Genomic DNA, 13400 nt, shown 5'->3' on the forward strand with positions numbered 1-13400 from the left:
GCTTGGGAAAGCCCGGGATATGAAAGGTGAATGATTTTGATATACCTTAAGAATAGTACAGTGTAGGTTTCACTCTCACCTTATCTAGGTTCTTCTTTCTTTCTTTCAGGCCCTCACAAGGAATTTTCTCCGGAATCTCGAGTAACAGGTAAGTACAGTAAATATGAAGACTACACCCGCAAACACTTTTTTTTTTGTATTTATATTATTTCAAGGTTATAACTACTTCACTATAAACATTTCAATTCCAATATACTTTTTGTGTATACAATAGTATCTGCATGCACTACAAAAACACATAAAAAAAAACGGTTATATAATGAAAAAACAAAACCCCAGGACCAAATGATTACCGTTAGCATTTAGGCTCAACCCGGATACCAATGTTTATTATAACTGTCCCTACCATCTGAGGGTTGGGTTAGTTGGTGCGCACGTTGGGGCCCAGTCGAATATGCTGCCTGTTAGTTGAGTCCCTTGCGATGAGAAGAATACTTATATTTCCAACGAATATTATATAGGGTATCTACCTTTCGGCTATTATCCTAGTTATAAAATGGTCTCCGACCGGAATCTGTCCCGCTAAGTGTCAGCAATATTATTTATCGCATATCTGCTAGCAGCAGTTACAGTTGGTGATCCACAGGGGATGAACCTCCTCTTAATGATGAATGGGGTTGATGTGTTCACTATACACTACCCTCGAACTAGTGCTTCGCACCTATATATAGTGGAATGAGTTCAAGATGTCAGTTCCCATAGAGTGACAAGCTACTAAGAAGGCAATAGATATAATGGCAATTTTCAACGACCACTTATAGGGGTAGGTAGGGCAGCCAAAATCGTATATGAGTATTTCGGTAAGTTCCTCTTTCCCTGGCTATGGCTCTTCAGAGTAGAAGAGCTGTGGAACCCGCCGATCACTGAGGTACCTCACAGCTACGGTCCCGGCACCTCACCCACCGATCTCTCCAGTCCTCTCTCCTCACGGTCCTCTGCTGCGCCACACTCTTGCTCCCCTGCTGTGCGGCTCGTGCGGCCGCACTCTCACAGTATAGCCGTTACCCCCTGCACCACTTCAGCGGCGCGAGGGCTTCCAGAACAGTCCCGGGAGTACCCTCGTGCCCTCCAATTCGCCACAGTACATATATGTATATAAGTTATTATAATACACTTTACCATAAATATATCATCTGAATTTGAACAATAACTTATCCTCCATGTATTCACTAACACATCGTTACACTTGCTTGAGGTAGAATATTGGTAAGACAATACCAACGGAGCCATCCCATATCCCGCCTACAGACTGACCTTTCCAGGTAATACAAATCGACTTCATACAGTTACCACCCTGTAGGAATTTAAAGTATGTGTTAGTATGTACCAATGTCTTTTCAAACTGGGTAGAAGCGTGTTCACTGCAAAGAAAATCGTGCAGGAATTTGTGTGTAGATATGGTATCCCTAGAATGATTGAAAGTGATAGGGGTACCCATTTTACAGGTGAAGTCTTTCAGGTCATGTGCAAACTGATGGGTATTAATAGTAAGCTGCATACTCTATACTGGCCACAGGCAAATGCAAAGGTGGAGAGAATGAACAGCACTATTAAGAACAAGCTGAGCAAAGTGATGGCTGAAACTGGATTGTTGTGGCCAGAAGCATTGCCACTAGTGTTGTACAGCATCAGAACCACTCCCAGGTCACTGCTTAACTTATCACCCTTCGAAGTTCTTTTTGGACGACAACCCCATGTAATGATAGACCCCCAGGATGTTTTGAAGTGCAATAACAAAATAACTGTGCAATATTTGGTTAGGATGAGCCAGCAACTGAGAAACCAGCAAAGGAATCTAAAACTGGCGATTCCTGACCTACCAAACAGTAATTGACATGACATTGTACCTGGGGATTATGTGATGATTCAAAAATTTTTACGCTCAGGTTGCCTCATAGACAGATGGGAAGGACCGTATCAAGTTTTGTTGACCAGCACGACAGCACTAAAGGTTGCTGAAAGAGAGACTTGGGTCCACTCGTCCCACTGCAAGAAGGTTGCTGACCCGGAGAAAACTCGTGACAAAGAGAAAGGTGAAGAGAACCTCGTATCACTAGAGAATTTGTTCCGGGAAAGCTAAGAGGCAGGACTGTTGAACGGCACCTGAGCGCGGAGAACAACAAAATCAAGGACGGTTGTCTTACCATTTTTCTTTCCCCCCCCTGCATTTTTCTTTTTGTTTCTCTTCCTATTTTTGCTCCTTAACGAAATGGACCCACACCAAGAGACTGTGTTTTGGCTTTTTTTTGTGTGTTTTTGATCAGGACAATGTGTTTTTGTGAGGGCCCCCGAGACGTCGAGCAAGGATCTGGAATGGGTTCAGTAAGCGATCTGGTAGTCACGGAGCTCGGAGGAAGGATATGTAATATGGTTTTGTTGCATTTTGTCCCTTATGTTCTTCCAGATGATGCCTACTTCATATGTGGGAGGAAAGCGTACAAGGGGCTTACTCCGAGCTCTGAAGGGTTGTGTTATATTGGCAGAGTACTACCAGAAGTTATGACCATAGCACACGACAAAATGAAAGACATTCACCGCAACGCTCAGACTCCTTATACTCGTACCCATTATGAACACATCATCAAGAGACACCTCATAGATAGGACAGAGCACTCAACCTCTGATTTGATCCATGAATCCACTGGGATTCAGTTCCTTCTCGTATTAGATATCACCCGTACTGGCAGAGGTACTATAAATTATAATTACATCCATGCGCTGGCGAACTTGATAGATAATATCACTGAGATGTATGATGACACCTTCAGGTATATGGGTAGGAAGCTACAAGCCTACAAGAAGGAGCTGGTCCAGCACAGGATGGTCCTTAGTTATGTTACGGCTGTGACAGGTGGGTATTGTGTTACTCTGGCAACTCAATATGGGGTGAAGTGCTGTACATATATTACGAATAGCACTGAAGATCCAACAGAGATCATCGACCAAAAGATGGACGAGATCTTGCAGTTAAAGTGGGAGTTCAGTAGGAAACACAACCTTACCTTGACGGCTGTGGGTAATGAAATGACCGGCTGGGCCTCATGGTTGAATCCACTCAAATGGTTCCCGGGATTAGGAGAGTGGGCGCAAAATGTAATTGCAAGTGTGGAAAAGTTTCTCCTTTGTATCCTGGGTGTCGTCATAATTATTGGTCCGATATTCAGATGTGTTCGAATTTTGACGCGGCGCAAACACAGCACAAATTTGATGAGTCTAAGGAGCGAGGGCGTTGTTACAGCAGCAGATTTGATTTATGACCCATCCGTAGAAACAGTGTTATGATAAGGATTGCAAATGCATTTCATGGCCTGTTACTTTCACTATTTTTCTCTGTTCTCCCCCTCTACCCAGAAACATCCAACCGGAAAAGACGTCAACCATACCCAAATTTATGTGAATGTATTTTATGTGTCTTACCCTCATCTCTGCAACCTTCAGTTAATGGCACACATAGTCGATAAATGTTATCTACATATAGTAGCACACACATACTTTTCCCCTCCATGTATCATCAGATAAATGTGATCCCCATTTGTTGGTATAAGAAGCCGGAAAGGTGATGGCTAATGACCCTTGTCCAAAAAGAGCTTGGTAGTGTTTGTTTGTCCATGTACAGACCCTTAATACGGGAGAAGGATTTAATGTATACTTCGCAATACCTCGAAGCTTACTTAGAACATATACGGCACGATGATACATGCCCCTCAGACATTAATTCATACATACATGCTTTTTCCTATCCCACTAGGCTATACATTTCCCACCTACAACTCTCCCCCGGTCACCCGAATTTTGTATATAATGTATATGTAATATTTTCAGTTTTATTAGTCATATGTGGCAGTTATTGTTGACTGCCAAAGGGTGGACCTTCGAAGTCGAAAATATTATACCCACATGCATCAAGTACAAACACCACACAGAGTGGCCTCCGTGCGTGTGCTTGTTCTGCCGTGCGTGCACATGCCCGCACACTGCATACATTGGCTCATGAGGCCCTGCGTATTAGCACGTGGTATGAGTAAATATGGTAGCATACGCATTCGCATGGAAAAGCCACAAAGACATAACTGACATTTCATCCACGTAGTGCATAATTACACATAACCCACACACACCACACCAGCAAGTTACATTTACTTTAGAAATGGAACAATACAGGGATTCAACTTTACAGGATATGAGGGGACAGAATTAGGTTAGGAGGTGGTGTTTGGTATCCAGTTGTACAGTATTTCAAGGGCAAAATTCTGATGGCAGTTTGCAGAAAGTAGCACGCTCCTGCGCATAGATATGCACAGGAATATATTATTAATATCACACTGTATGTACTGTACTCTTGATATTCGGCGGGAACCCATTAGAAGACATCTGCAAGTACACCTGGACTAAGCATCGCCCACCTGTTCAAACCAACCTATGACCCCTCATGTACTGTAAATGACCAGCTCTTTGACCTATGAAAGAAGAGATTACAGTTTCCTTTGTTTCATGCTTTGGACCATTGTATAAAACCAAGCCTCCTGGCTGGCCTCAGTTTATTCTCTGAAGGTCATCTATCCAGATTGACTGAGGACCGGAACCGGGTTGCGCAGGTGAACAAACGTATGTATCAATTGATTGTAGCCTTTTTCTCTTGTATTATTGTATTTCTGTTGTACCCCCCTTTTGAGTAAATATTTGTTGCTGGGTTGGACCACAACATTACTTAATAACTAGTGTCGAATTGCTTTCCTGTTAGGGGTTATAAAGTATATCCCGCCGCACGTGTAGCTACTTTGTGCTTACAGCGTGACGGTGTGCTTACGCAACGTGTACGTATTTCATAGGGGTTTCACACACACAAGCATAGAGGGTTGCAGCAGCCTGAACATTTCTGTATTTAAGGTATTTGCTTTTCTCTGACGTCCTAGTGGATGCTGGGTACTCCGTAAGGACCATAGGGAATAGACAGGCTCCGCAGGAGACTGGGCACTCTTTAAAGAAAGATTAGGTACTACATCTGGTGTGCACTGGCTCCTCCCTCTATGCCCCTCCTCCAGACCTCAGTTAGAATCTGTGCCTGGCCTGAGCTGGATGCACTTAGTGGGCTCTCCTGAGTTCACTATAAAGAAAGTATTTGTTAGGTTTTTTATTTTCAGTGAGATCTGCTGGCAACAGACTCTCTGCTACGAGGGACTTAGGGGAGAGAAGCAAACCTACCTGCTTGCAGCTAGCTTGTGCTTCTAAGGCTACTGGACACCATTAGCTCCAGAGGGATCGAACACAGGGCCCGACCTCGATCGTCCGTTCCCGAAGCCGCGCTGTCGTCCCCCTAGCCCTGTTTGATCCTTAGGTCTTTGTAAGGATATTCATATGCCTATCCCAAGCACGTTCACATCGCTCTACTGTCTTAGCCTCTACCACCTCTGCACTACCCTTTCTGTGAAGTAATGTTTCCTTACATTTCCCCTGAACCTACCTCCCTCCAGTTTCAGCACATGTTCTCGAGTTTTAATACTTTTAAGAAGGTTAACCTCCTGTACCTTGTTAAAACCCTTGGTATACAGTATTTGAAAGTTTCTATCATGTCCCCTTCTTTCCCTTTTCTGCTCCAAACTATTTAGGTGTCTATTTACTTAGCCTTGGAAGGAGATAAAGTACCAGCCAATTAGCTCCTAACTGCCATGTCACATGCTGGGTTTGAAAAATGAGAGCAGACTGGCTGGTACTTTATCTCGATCCACGTTGCCTTCATCCAAGGCTTAGTAAATAGACTCCAATACATGTTAAGATCTTCATGTTAAGTTTCTATCATGTTCCCCCTTTCCCTTCTCTGCTCCAAACTATACATGTTAAGATATTTTAGTCTTTCTGGGTAAGTTTTGTGATGTAGGCCATGTACCATATAGTTCCTCTTCTTTGTACACTCTCTAATGTATTTCTATTCTTCAGGAGGTATGGTCTCCAGAACTGGACACAGTATTCTTAATGAGACCGTACCAGTGACCTATAAAGTGGCATTATTACTTATTTTTTCCTTCTACTGATTCCTCTCCCTATGCAACCAAGCATCTGACTAGCCCTCCTCATTGCTGTGTTACACTGCTCTCCTGTCTTTAAGTCACTTGAAATAGTGACTCCTAAATCCATTTCCTCCTCAGTAGTTTCCATTATAGTACCTTGATACTATTTAGCCTTTGGGTTTTTGAGACCCAAGTGCATGATTTAGCATTTTTTTGCGTTAAACTGTAGTTGCCACGTTCTTGACCATTCCTCAAGTCTACCAAGGCCATCAATAATTTGTTTTACCCCTCCCAGTGTCTACACTGTTGCATATCTTTGTGTCATCTGCAAAAGGCATACTTTCCCTTTAATACCATTTGCAATGTCACTAACAAAGATATTAAAGAGCACTGGTCTAAGTACAGATCCCTGGGGTATTCCACTGATAACATTTCCCTCTATAGAATGCACTTCATTTACTACAACTGTCTGTTTTCTATCCTGGAACCAGGTTCTTATCCATTTAATTGTATTATAATCCAGCCCCACACTTTCGAGTTTATTTAGCAGTCTGTGATGTGGAATGGTGTCAAATGCCTTAATAAAGTCTAGATATGCCTTACTAGTCTACGGCCCCCTCTTGATCTATTATTTTAGTCACTGACTCAAAAAAATTAATGAGATTTTTTGGCATGATCTCCTCCCCAGTAAATCCATGCTGTTTTGGATCCTGTAAATTGTTTGATTTTAAATATTCCACAACTCTTTCTTTTACTAGTGTTTCCATTACTTTCATGTATGTGAATAAATCATAGTGCAGTATGAGGCCTTCATATTATCTGGTCTCTAGGTCTACCACACCTAGGTCAACACTCATTAGGTCGACCACTATTGGTCGACATGCATTAGGTCGACATGGTCACTGGGACGACATGTACTAGATCAACATGACAAAAGGTCGACACGAGTTTTTCTAAAAAAAAATCATTTTCTGAACTTTTGCATACTTTACGATCCACGTGGACTACGACTGGAAATGCTAACCTGTCCGAGGCATGGCGAGTGAAGTGAGCAATGCGCGGTGACATGGTACTCTAATTGGGGTTCCTGGTCACTCTACGAAGAAAATGACACCACATTTAAAAAAAAAAAAACTGTCGACCTATTGTCATGCCGACTTTGTTCAAGTCAACCTAATGCTTGCGCTGACCTATTTTAGGTATCGACTTAGTCACTGTCGACCCACAGTGGTCGACCTAGACACTGTCGACCTAAGTGTGGTCAACCCTATGAGCTATACCCTGAATTCATATGTGTCCACATTTACATGTCTGATCTGTTATCTCAATGTATGCTTGTATGCAGGAGTGAATCCAGAATAAAATGACATGAAAAGACACCATGATAGGGAAATGGGGGGTAGTTAGTGGCGACAAGTAAATTTGTGTATGCACTCCCAAGAATGTGGTGTGGTCTCATAGGATATGACGTCCTTGCAAACCACATGCCTCATTTTCGTCCCATTGGGGACATGGGGTACATAAAATAAATAAGGTCATGTCACTTACTTGCTTGTCATGCAGTGGGTCTCGTCTTCCGGTCGATGACAGCATCCTCCATGTGGGTGTTCCAAGTGACGGTGACCAGCTGGCTTCTCTTCACAGTCTGAGCACCTTAGCTGAAGTACATGAGTTATACAGTATAATCAGTCAAAATTAAGTGGGGACAGGGCAGTTTAAAAGCAATGCGGATACATTAGTACAATAGCGGCTTATTCTAGTGTAATTGGTGTCTGGGACGCCTGCACTGAAAGAGTGGGACAGAGGGGCCTGCCGGACTTGTTGTAATATTTGTAGCCTTCTGAAGTGATGATCCCAATAAATGCACGCTGGGGGGAAGGGGGCAAAGGAGTTACTGCCAGTTGAGAAAAATCTCCAGTCACTTCCCCCAGTTTTTTTAAGCCTCACCCCTTATGTTTCTGCAGATGCAGCCCCGCAGTCTGTCTCCAGCCAACTCCATTTCTGTGTCACCAGCCAGCCCCCACTCTGCCTGTTGAGCCTCCTTGTGTCTCTCCAGCCCCCTAGTGTCTCTCTAGTCGTGCCCCCCCTACAGGGCCGAGTGCCCCCAAACACCTCGAATCCCTCCTCTCAGATCCGCCTTTCTAGATATTTGACGATTGATGTGGGATATTCATAAAAAAAATCTTTAAGAGTGCATTTACAAAAGGCTTTTAGATGTATTTGAAGAAGTCACCCTTATCTTATCGAATTTTAATCTTGCTGGTTCTAGCCAAGCATTTTAGCTTAAAAAGAGTTTTATGCCAAACAGTTTAATTACTACTTTGAATCTTGTTTTTATTTATTTATCTTGTTAATTAGGGAGGTGACAGAGTCCCTTTAACAGTGTCAGTTCAGGGAGGGAGATAATGAATCATGGAATACTTTGGCTCTATTGTGTGCCTGATACTGAATCTCTTATCAGAGATTCAGGCTCTTTGTAGCTCTGCAACCAGTAAATACTACTTTGTCTTAGCAGGATTCAAAAACATAACCTGCAGGCAAAACCAGCAGACTTCAATTAGCCTCATAGCTGGTTCTGGAAGATTTGGGACCACCTGGAAAGAGATTACTTAAACAAACTTAGCAGTCCCCCGTCCACCACTGGGCACCTCTTCTTAAAGGGACACTAGCAATAATGATTATATTGGATATTTTTGCAGTGGCTCACAACAGGGTGCTCTGCTCCAATTTTCCCACTTGGTCTCCACATTGTCTTGACCTGGGTTAAATTAGCTACCATTGTTACCAATCAGAAAGTTTTGCTAATTCTATAAAGCATTTGCAATGGACCACATCACCCTTTCCTTTGCATCAGCAATAGTACATGTCCTCAATCTCTTCCAGTCACTGAGACTTAGGGGGACGTTTACTAAGCAGTGATAAGAGCGGAGAAGTGAGCCAGTGGAGAAGTTTCCCCATCAATCAAATAGCAGCTCTGTATAATTTTATAGTATGCAAATTATAGATGCTACGTCAGTGCCGATTGGTTGCCATGGGCAACATCTCCACTGGCTCACTTCTCCGCTCTTATCACTGCTTAGTAAATGTTCCCCTGAAGTCGTTATTTCATAACTTGTCATATAAATAGGAAACATGTAGTCAAAAAATAATCCATATTTAAAATTGTTTATATAATGTGCAAAAAGGTTTGTGTATATGGCATGCAAGAAAAAGTGCACAGTTGTATTTTTTTTTTACTTTTAATTGTATGGGTGCCCCCTGGGGCTGGCTGGCAAATTTTAGTACAGGATGATAGTGGGCCTGGGGGTGCCACTGCAGGCGGATGAATGACCAATCATGGCTGACAATAGGGTAACCTCCTCCCTCACTAATGCAATAGATATAAATATTTATTTCCTCCGGCAAATCATGTAACCTCTCCATAAATCAAGACAACATGATCATGGGACAGCAAAGGGGTGACAGGGAAAAGAAATGGTCATAGTCACAGGGCACCACATCACAGCAGGCTGTGCATTGTTCTTTCTTGTTGCTTCAAAGTCCCCTCCCTATAAATAACCCTTTAATGCACAGGCGAAGGGTAGCCTTCAGCAGGTCATATCCCAAATGTCCTGACCCACAGAATAGCAGGACAGTCCCTTCAAATTGGCCTGTCCAGATTTAGATGGAAGGTATGCATGCTATATATAATGGTATCATCTCTTCCACGCAAGTTTTTCCTGCCTGCATGTAGTTTTCAACCCAGTTCTTCCCACCATGGGGGTAATTCTGAGTTGATCGCAGCAGAAATTTTGTTAGCAGTTGGGCAAAACCATGTGCACTGCAGGGGAGGCAGATATAACATGTGCAGAGAGAGTTAGATTTGGGTGTGGTGTGTTCAATCTGCAATCTAAATTGCAGTGTAAAAATAAAGCAGCCAGTATTTACCCTGCACAGAAACAAAATAACCCACCCAAAACTCTCTGTGCACATGTTATATCTGCCCCCCCCCCCTGCAGTGCACATGGTTTTGCCCAACTGCTAACAAAGTTCCTGCTGCGATCAACTCAGAATTACCCCCCATTACATTAGCTGAAGATACTAGTTGCATCGTGATGGGGACGGAAATACCGTCATATCACTATTCATACTTAGAATAAGTCAGCTTTTCATTGCTGAGCAGAGCAAAATGAAAACAGGCATACCTCTGACTGTCCCTACAGCTCAAGACTCTAACCCAGTGGTTCTCAAACTGTGGGCCTTGGCACCCTGGGGTGCCTCGGGATACTTGCAGGGGGACCTTGAATTGGTGGTCCATGACCAATTCAAAATATTTATTGTCAATGTGATAGGCAAAACCAGTGCTGGTGGCTGTCAATCATAAAATATGTGGACAAACAGAAGCAAATCTTAGCCCTCACCACATAACTGACCCTAAGGATGACATATAAACACAATTTACGTAACTTGAATATTTGTTTCTAAATTTCTCAGTAACAAACTTTTGGCCTAGCGGTGCCGTGAGAAAAATTCTGATACCCTAGGGCGCCGTGATTCAAAAAAGTTTGGTAACCACTGCACTAGCCCAAAATCGGAACAGCCCAAATTGATTAGTTATCAGACAAAACTATCCTCACCTACTTTGCCTTGCGGCTATGATTATGTGATGCTGCTGGTATCTTAAACTCTGGTGTTGCTCATCTGGATTTTGACATTTTGGGGTCCTGCTTGGTAAACAGATAAATAATATTCACCTTCAGGAAAACCTCTACTTCCCCTTACAAACCGGGCCTAACATTAAATTAAGACCATTAATGTTCAATAGCAAAACTCCAAGCAGACAAAACATCAAACTAGTAGTATTTACATTTAACACAGACCCCCACATTGCATTAATAGCCCCCACATAACAGTAATCTCGGTACACCAGTCCCAACATAACAATAACACCTAACACCCAAATAGGGGGCAAATACAAACTTAAAACAAGTAGTTTTGCATTATCAAACTCATGGTACCGATGGTGTAATGGTTAGCATTACTGCCTCACAGCACTGAGGTCATGGGTTCGATTCCCACCATGGCCCAACTGTGTGGAGTTTGTATATTCTCCCCGTACTTGCGTGGGTTTCCTCCGGGTACTCCGGTTTCCTCCCACAATCCAAAAATATACTGGTAGGTTAATTGGATCCCAACAAAAATTAACCCTAGCGTGAAAGTGTGTGCGTGTACATGTGATATAGATTGTAAGCTCCACTGGGGCAGGGACTGATGTGAATGGCCAAATATTCTCTGGAAAGCGCTGCGGAATTAGAGATGAGCGCCGGAAATTTTTCGGGTTTTGTGTTTTGGTTTTGGGTTCGGTTCCGCGGCCGTGTTTTGGGTTCGACCGCGTTTTGGCAAAACCTAACCGAATTTTTTTTGTCGGATTCGGGTGTGTTTTGGATTCGGGTGTTTTTTTCCAAAAAACCTAAAAAACAGCTTAAATCATAGAATTTGGGGGTCATTTTGATCCCAAAGTATTATTAACCTCAAAAACCATCATTTCCACTCATTTTCAGTCTACTCTGAATACCTCACACCTCACAATATTATTTTTAGTCCTAAAATTTGCACCGATGTCGCTGGATGACTAAGCTAAGCGACCCTAGTGGCCGACACAAACACCTGGCCCATCTAGGAGTGGCACTGCAGTGTCACGCAGGATGTCCCTTCCAAAAAAGCCTCCCCAAACAGCACATGACGCAAAGAAAAAAAGAGGCGCAATGAGGTAGCTGTGTGAGTAAGATAAGCGACCCTAGTGGCCGACACAAACACCTGGCCCATCTAGGAGTGTCACTGCAGTGTCACGCAGGATGTCCCTTCCAAAAAACTCTCCCCAAACAGCACATGACGCAAAGAAAAAAAGAGGCGCAATGAGGTAGCTGTGTGAGTAAGATAAGCGACCCTAGTGGCCGACACAAACACCGGGCCCATCTAGGAGTGGCACTGCAGTGTCACGCAGGATGTCCCTTCCAAAAAACCCTCCCCAAACAGCACATGACGCAAAGAAAAAAAGAGGCGCAATGAGGTAGCTGTGTGAGTAAGATAAGCGACCCTAGTGGCCGACACAAACACCGGGCCCATCTAGGAGTGGCACTGCAGTGTCACGCAGGATGTCCCTTCCAAAAAACCCTCCCCAAACAGCACATGACGCAAAGAAAAAAAGAGGCGCAATGAGGTAGCTGTGTGAGTAAGATAAGCGACCCTAGTGGCCGACACAAACACCGGGCCCATCTAGGAGTGGCACTGCAGTGTCACGCAGGATGTCCCTTCCAAAAAACCCTCCCCAAACAGCACATGACGCAAAGAAAAAAAGAGGCGCAATGAGGTAGCTGTGTGAGTAAGATAAGCGACCCTAGTGGCCGACACAAACACCGGGCCCATCTAGGAGTGGCACTGCAGTGTCACGCAGGATGTCCCTTCCAAAAAACCCTCCCCAAACAGCACATGACGCAAAGAAAAAAAGAGGCGCAATGAGGTAGCTGTGTGAGTAAGATAAGCGACCCTAGTGGCCGACACAAACACCGGGCCCATCTAGGAGTGGCACTGCAGTGTCACGCAGGATGTCCCTTCCAAAAAACCCTCCCCAAACAGCACATGACGCAAAGAAAAAAAAGAGGCTCAATGAGGTAGCTGTGTGAGTAAGATAAGCGACCCTAGTGGCCGACACAAACACCGGGCCCATCTAGGAGTGTCACTGCAGTGTCACGCAGGATGTCCCTTCCAAAAAACCCTCCCCAAACAGCACATGACGCAAAGAAAAAAAGAGGCGCAATGAGGTAGCTGTGTGAGTAAGATAAGCGACCCTAGTGGCCGACACAAACACCGGGCCCATCTAGGAGTGGCACTGCAGTGTCACGCAGGATGTCCCTTCCAAAAAACCCTCCCCAAACAGCACATGACGCAAAGAAAAAAAGAGGCGCAATGAGGTAGCTGTGTGAGTAAGATAAGCGACCCTAGTGGCCGACACAAACACCGGGCCCATCTAGGAGTGGCACTGCAGTGTCACGCAGGATGTCCCTTCCAAAAAACCCTCCCCAAACAGCACATGACGCAAAGAAAAAAAGAGGCGCAATGAGGTAGCTGTGTGAGTAAGATAAGCGACCCTAGTGGCCGACACAAACACCGGGCCCATCTAGGAGTGGCACTGCAGTGTCACGCAGGATGTCCCTTCCAAAAAACCCTCCCCAAACAGCACATGACGCAAAGAAAAAAAGAGGCGCAATGAGGTAGCTGTGTGAGTAAGATAAGCGACCCTAGTGGCCGACACAAACACCGGGCCCATCTAGGAGTGGCACTGCAGTGTCACGCAGG

The 13400-nt window shown here is 44.1% G+C and overlaps 1 long non-coding RNA gene across 1 annotated transcript in view; it reads right to left on the reverse strand.

Annotated features, from left to right (window-relative positions):
- Window positions 1-13400, reverse strand: part of LOC134935467 (uncharacterized) — a 207795-nt gene that overhangs the window by 114959 nt on the left and 79436 nt on the right. Inside the window, exon 2 of the long non-coding RNA XR_010180159.1 lies at window positions 7614-7723. This is a non-coding gene — a long non-coding RNA (uncharacterized LOC134935467). The remainder of the gene's footprint in view (window positions 1-7613; window positions 7724-13400) is intronic.

Source organism: Pseudophryne corroboree, chromosome 6 (genome assembly GCF_028390025.1).
Source record: "Pseudophryne corroboree isolate aPseCor3 chromosome 6, aPseCor3.hap2, whole genome shotgun sequence".
Taxonomy (NCBI): domain Eukaryota; kingdom Metazoa; phylum Chordata; class Amphibia; order Anura; family Myobatrachidae; genus Pseudophryne; species Pseudophryne corroboree.